This window comes from Sinocyclocheilus grahami, unplaced genomic scaffold, assembly GCF_001515645.1.
Source record: "Sinocyclocheilus grahami isolate Dianchi unplaced genomic scaffold, SAMN03320097.WGS_v1.1 scaffold255.1, whole genome shotgun sequence".
NCBI lineage: Eukaryota > Metazoa > Chordata > Actinopteri > Cypriniformes > Cyprinidae > Sinocyclocheilus > Sinocyclocheilus grahami.
Window position 1 is genome coordinate 1,650,699 of NW_015505434.1, and position 6,914 is coordinate 1,657,612.

Below are 6,914 nucleotides of genomic sequence, written 5' to 3' on the forward strand. Positions count from 1 at the left end.
TTGCTCCAATAGTATTGGGCATATTCCCCAAAAGAAAAAAGCTGCACTTGGCCTGGGCAATCTGGTTGTCCTTTGGAAAAGAAACAAATTAATTGACCAGGCTGGCCAGTGCGATTGACACATCTTTCACCACATCACACACAGCTGATTTCACCACTCCCATATAGTCACCAACAACTTGATAGAAAGTCCCACATGCATAAAATCGGAGAGCAATGAGGATCTGGTCTTCCACAGACAGACCGTGACTCCTTTGGGTTCTATGTTGAAGTTTTGGCCTGAGAAGGTTCACAAGGTACTCTATATCAGCCTTCCCAAAGCGAAACCGGACATACAGCTCCTCAGTGGTGTATTGCTCCAGTGGCTTGGTAGCAAAAAGAGACTGAAAGGGCAGAAGCACAGCTTCGTCTGGCAGAGGAACAACTGACTCTGACCAAACTGCAGCAAACCAAGGCCAGACTTGAGATCCGCCTCCTAAAGGCTATGCTTAGACAAGCTGGTCTCTCCACATCAGATGAGGAAGTATACAATTATTGTGGAGTATTTGACATTAAGTCTTTTTTTTTATTCAATACATCTATACTTGATACTTGTTATAAATATCCTCAATGTACAGTGTTTGTGTTGTAGGTCTCAGATGAGTGGACTGCTGGAAGAGGATGGGGTGGGGTTTTTCTTGTTTTTAGTTTTTTTTAAATGTGTGGGTTTTCATTTCAAATAAAAATAAATCTATATTGACCCCACACTGGCTATTCTACTTGTTGCTCTTTACATATCTATAGTTCTACATTGTGATTTCCTATCCTGCTTGAGCACTGGTTATCCAGCACTGGTTATCCAGATTTGGTGATCCTTAAAAGTTCCTATCCGGATCAGATTGATCCAATCCGATGTTGCTTTAAAAAACTGGCTCCAAAAGTAAGCTGGATTACGTGATCACGGATCGCAAAAAAAGGATTACTAAATCCGGATCAATTTTATCCGGATTAAACCTTTTGAAAAACCGGGCCCTGAAGAGTGATCGGTTCAGCCAGGTAATCTGAATCTGAATCTGACAGCCTAGGTAAATGAAGGTTGGACACAAAAGATGCAAAAGAGTCAGGGTCACCATCAGCAGAAGAAGTATAGAGGTTAGAGTAAAAATAGTGGAAGGCGATATTAATGTCTTTTGGGTCTGTCATAATGAGTCCAGATTGGGATTTCACTGCTGAAATATTAGCAAACTTTTCACTGTTGTGTATTTTTTAGAGCTAAAAGGTGGCTTGGTCTACTCCCTTGAAAATAGCAACTCTGCCTGGATCTTTGAATCAGGAATTCTGCCCTGGATCTCAGTAATGAATTAAGTTCGGACCTAACTGCCATGATTTTGCTGAGTGTATTGTCTGAGAAACAACATTGATTATCTCTAGTCAGATTTTGGAGCTGTGATTCCAGTTCAACTATCTTTTTGTGACAGTTTTTCTGAAGAAAAGAGGCATATGAAATTTTGTTATTCCTTATAAATCCTTTAACTGTATTCAAAGTGTTCACGGATCATCCACTGAACCTCAGTTAATTTAAATGAACTCAGCAAATTTATTTCTGAATTGACTGCAAAAGTTTTCAATTTAGGGTTAAATTGCCATCTAGTGGCACGAGATGGCCGAGGGGTTAAAGATAATATGCACAAATTTCCATCATGATCCGACAGAGATAAGGAACAGATATCGGCATCACGAACAGCTGAAGATACAGTAGAAATGAAAATATAGTCAATTCGTGAATAGGATTTATGAGTAGCAGAAAAGAAAGTGAAAGACTTAGCAGAAGGATTCCCAACTTTGTTGGGAAGTTGAACTGCTGCTCCTGCTCGTGCTCATCTTTTCCAAATGGCGTTATTTGCTCGTTCAGTCAACACGTGCAGTGTTAAAATGCCCCTATTGGTTAAACTCTGCATCAAACGTAAAATGCGCATGAAGCAAATTGTCGAAAACTACATAGATGCTTGTTACCATATTTACAAAAGATTAATTGTGCAGGCCTACAGAGCCCTGTGCGCCCACTGAATTTGACAGTCTGTGTCGATGTCGAGTTCTTTCCTGATAAATTCTTCAACAAACCGAATAACAGACCCCTTCTCTGTATCCTCTGGCACTCCGAAAGTGCGCTGGTTATTCCTTCTAGACCGCAATTCGAGATCAATCCGTTTTTCCTTAATTTTTTTGTGTTCTTGTATAAAATGTGTAGTAGGCCATCAGTCTCGGAGCTCCAGCACTCCATTTCTTCAACACGCAACAAAGGGGCTTCAGCTTTTGCATTTTGCATATTCATGGAATATACACGCTACAAATTAGTGTTTCAAGCTCATCATCAGCAAAGACCACCGAGCACTTAAATGTACAGTCTAATGGATTAAATGTCATCTTAAAGACCTTACTTTGTGTAATATACAATTTGCAGTGATTATTTGATTTGGATATTTTTGTTGTTGTTGTTGATGCTTTTAGGCAATATTTCATATAACTTAATTAATTTATAAATTTAAAGATACATTAATTTGATCATAGTTGATTTTCCCCCCTTCTTTACATTTCTTTTGATAAGTTCCATACAAGTTACTTACACTCTCCAAAAGAAGGTTCAAAATCTGTCTCAAAAGCAATGCCCTTTCAGAAGTAATTAATATAAATAATACACTTTAGTTACTATAACGCACCCTTATGGTTAAATGAGGTACAAATGTGTACCTTTAAAAAGGGGCACAGCTCTAGTGACAAATTTTGTATCCATTTTTTTTTATTTGAGTGAATAAAGTTTATGCATGTTATAGTTCTATAAATTTATAAAGTCATGTAATTTGTTAGAAAACACTCTCTGTCTTTCTGTTGATTTCAGACATGCCTCACCCCTCCTTTTTCCCCCTCTCTCTTATTCCCCCTCCTGTATCCATTTCTGTCTCTTGTATTATGTTTTAAATATCTCTTACTCATATGCGAGGTATGCATGCTTAAATGTATACATTAGTTCTTGGTTTAAATGCCCCAATAAGGACATGATAGCTAGGAATGAGGTTCGTGATGAAACTCTGAAGACAGTTCAGCATTCTTCGCAAAAGTCTATTCCTAATATGTCCATGTTTTTCTGTACATGTGGCCATTTTATATAAACACATGTTCTTGGCCAAAGATCCTATGTGTATGTTATTCATATCCTCATTGGTTAAGAGGGTGAAACTCCCCTCGACATGCCTATATAAAATCTGTATTTCTATGAATAAATTGAAGTATTGAGGATACATTTGACTGTGTGTTTTCTTACTTCCCGGCCGTCTATTTACACTTTGGGAGACTGAGAAGATTTCAAGGTGGCAAAGAGAATTTACAGAGGGACCAAATTGTTATTCTTTATTAACATAATTTTTTTCAGTCTGCTTGTTATTGACATGTATTCTTCAATAACAGTGTATTAAAATTCAGCTGAAGGAGACAGTGTTGTTCTGAATCCTTAGACAGTGATTCTTAGTGAATGAGGCTAACATTATGAGGTAACATTAGGCTGCTTTAAGCTGTAGGCTACCCTGGAGCTGGTTCACTCTCCAGCTATGAAACTAAGTAATTATATAAATTAGCATGGTAATATTGTGTATTGGCGATCTCACAGGCTGACAATAAGACGATATGACTATGGAGCAGATCGCCCAACACCTCCCACCCCCTCTCTCACACACACACAGATTGCAATCCTACTGTATATGTACAGTAGCCTATGTACATTGAGCACTGCTGTTCAGTTGGCTCATTTAAAAACAGCAGCAATGCATAATTCTGTAAAATTGACTTTTTTGAAAACTCTCACTGAGGTGGGAGAGAACTCTTTTTTTCTCAAATTCTGAAAAGCCGGGAAAATACTACTGTGAGGCGAATTATGAATGTAATGTGTGCTCAGTCAGGGTTTTCAGTCTGTATTTAAAGTAATTTAGTGTGCGGTGTGTAAATAATTTAAGACCAGCTGTTGCCAGTCATCCTCATTACTTTTATTATATTTTCAACTGACGTGGCGACCTGTTTCCGAATATGTAGGCCAGGCCTATTCATTTAAATAACGAATTAAAAAAAAGAAAAAGAAAAAAATCAGAAACATGACATTTCTGAATATAATAATTTTACACACTTTAATTATATTGAATCTATTTGAGGAAATATGATGAGGAAATACAGTTGGCCTACCTTGAATAGGCTATCTCTGCTGTCAGAGTTTCCAGTGTTGGCAGCATAACATATTGGGAGAGTTGTACATTTACTGTAGACTGGTGAAATTAAAAATTAAAATATACAGATAACATTTTAAATGACTTCTGTTTCGGAATAAATAAAACAGTATTTAATTTTAGTTCTAACTGCTACTCAGGTATTGTATGTGGACAGGTTGTAACTACAGTTTTACGATGAGTGTCTTCCACTGTGTTCTACGCTTTATTTTTCAATAAGATCAAGAAAAGAAGATTGAAATGACCAGAATATTGAGTCCAATTCTGTCTGTTAGTTAGTCTACTAGTGCCCACTCACTTTTGCCCACCCCGACCAAAAATAAAATTCTGCCTCTAGAAAAATAAAATGACTCCCTTCTAAATGTATCCTGGGTTACTTCCGGCTTTGTTATACCCCCTGAAGGTGTTGCTTCCCCCGTACAACACCAGAGGTCTCACTCACCTGAATTCTGATCATGTCACACTTGTGTCTCATTTCCCTAATTTCTGGTGACCTATTTAAGCTCTAAGCTAACTATGCTAACAAACTATGCAAACCATGTTTTGCCACTTGCAAGCTTTTTCTGCATTAGCCTTCCTGCATTAGATTATGAAAGCTTTCTTGCATATTATGCATATTGTATTAAAATATTCCAATGGAAGGTGTGTACATCAGGGGAGTACACACAACACAGCAGATATGGGTAATGGTAGGTAGGATGAACAGCTAAGTAAAACTGAGGCAGGTTAACCAAACTGACCATATAGTGCTCAAAAAAAAAACAGTCCAGAATAATAGTGAGCAGGTGAGAGATCCTATAGGAAACGCTGGTGGCTTGGAGGTAAATGTTGAAGATCACAGGAGACTTGGAAGTAAGTAAAAGAGATCGCTGAACACTTGGAATGGAACAGGTAACACTTTGATGAAGATTAACACATTTGAGACAGCGTACAAACAGACATGGGTTATAATCATGTTCATAAAAGGCAGGAGATTGGGGCAGGCAGCAAACAGACAGAATAAATAATCCAAACAAACCAGGCAGTAGTCAAAAGGGCTGGCAGCAAGGATCAAGATAATGATAGTTCAATCAGAGTCAAAGCCAGGCAAGACAAGAGAAAAATTAATGCTCAGAAGCAATACAAGACTTCATACTGAGCCTAGCATGCTCAGTGCTTAAATAGTCTGTGAAATGCAGAACAGGTGTGGGTGCAATCAGTCCAGGTATGTGGGTTCTGAGGAATTTAGTCCAGGATCTAATATTCAGGTGAGGGGGACCTCCGGTAGCCGCTGAAAGGATTTTCACAAGGAGCATCTGATAGTCCATAAGGGAGTCCAGACAAAAAGTGCAGGCTGAGTAGTACTTTTGTAATGTTGATGATGATTGTAGAGATGAGCTGCAGGTGCAGTTTGATTAGTGGCTGGTGAGAATGAATGCTGTGGTTGAGTGGAGAGAGAGCCTGGTGTGTCTCTGAGTGTGACAGCCCTCTTCTTGCACTCTTTTGCTCTCTATCAATTTGATTTTCTGTTGCTGCTTTCATGATAATCGAGACAATGCACACACCTGACGACTGGTCAGCCAAAATTGTGTGATCAGTACTTAAGTACATGAAGAATAGCTAAGTTAACACTAGCTAAACAATTACTGTATGCACCTTTTATATCTAGTCCAAAAAAAGGTTAAATGTGCATTTACTGCTGCAAAGTAGGCCTGCACATTTAGAAATGTTCTCAATATCAAATTTTCCATTTTCACTGTGAACCCAGAATGAAGCTGGTCTAAACTGATATAACCACTTAAAACACTCTACATTACACAAATTTATATTTACATGAGTTTACATATTCTAGTTTATCTGGGGGTATGCCTATATACATTTGGAATTTTTTTGTATATCTTTCAAATTATTTAATATAACGTGGGCACATTACACATCACACTTGTAGGGTCACCACACGAGCCTCATGCTGACATTGATTCAACACCTCACTGGAAAGATGAAAGCGTCCATCATTCTCCTGATTGTCATCTGTGGACTGACTAAAGCTTTGATTAGAGAGCATTTCTATTTGACCATCCCAAAAAAACTGGACTGATGTTCAGAGTTACTGCAGGACATATTATGAAGACTTGTCAACCATCACAAGTCAAGAAGAACAAGACTTGCTAAGACAGCTGGCAGAAGGAAACAGTTTAGACAAGTGGATCGGTCTGTATAGTACGGAAGTTCTAAGCGGCCATGCATTATTTTTTTTTCCCCTTCTTGTTTTCTCGTTATAACGACTTAATTTTCTCGTTATATCGATATAACGAGAAAATTAAGTCATTATAACGAGAAAACAACTCTCGTTATGTCGATATAACGAGAAAATTAAGTCATTATAACGAGAAAACAACTCTCGTTATATCGATATAACGAGAGTTGTTTTCTCGTTATAACGACTTAATTTTCTCGTGATCTCGGCAAAGTTTTTTTTTTTTTTTACAATGATTGTTTGATCTACTGTTGTTATAGTAACGAACTCAACTTTGATTCGCATCTGATGGACAGACCATGCGCTCTTACTGTAGCCTAGGTCGTGGATATTTCAGCAAATTTTGCTTCGCCTAGTAATAACGTCTACAATACAAAAATAAAGGCTGATCAATCACGGTTGATATTTCCAGAGACAGTACGCTAAACATTT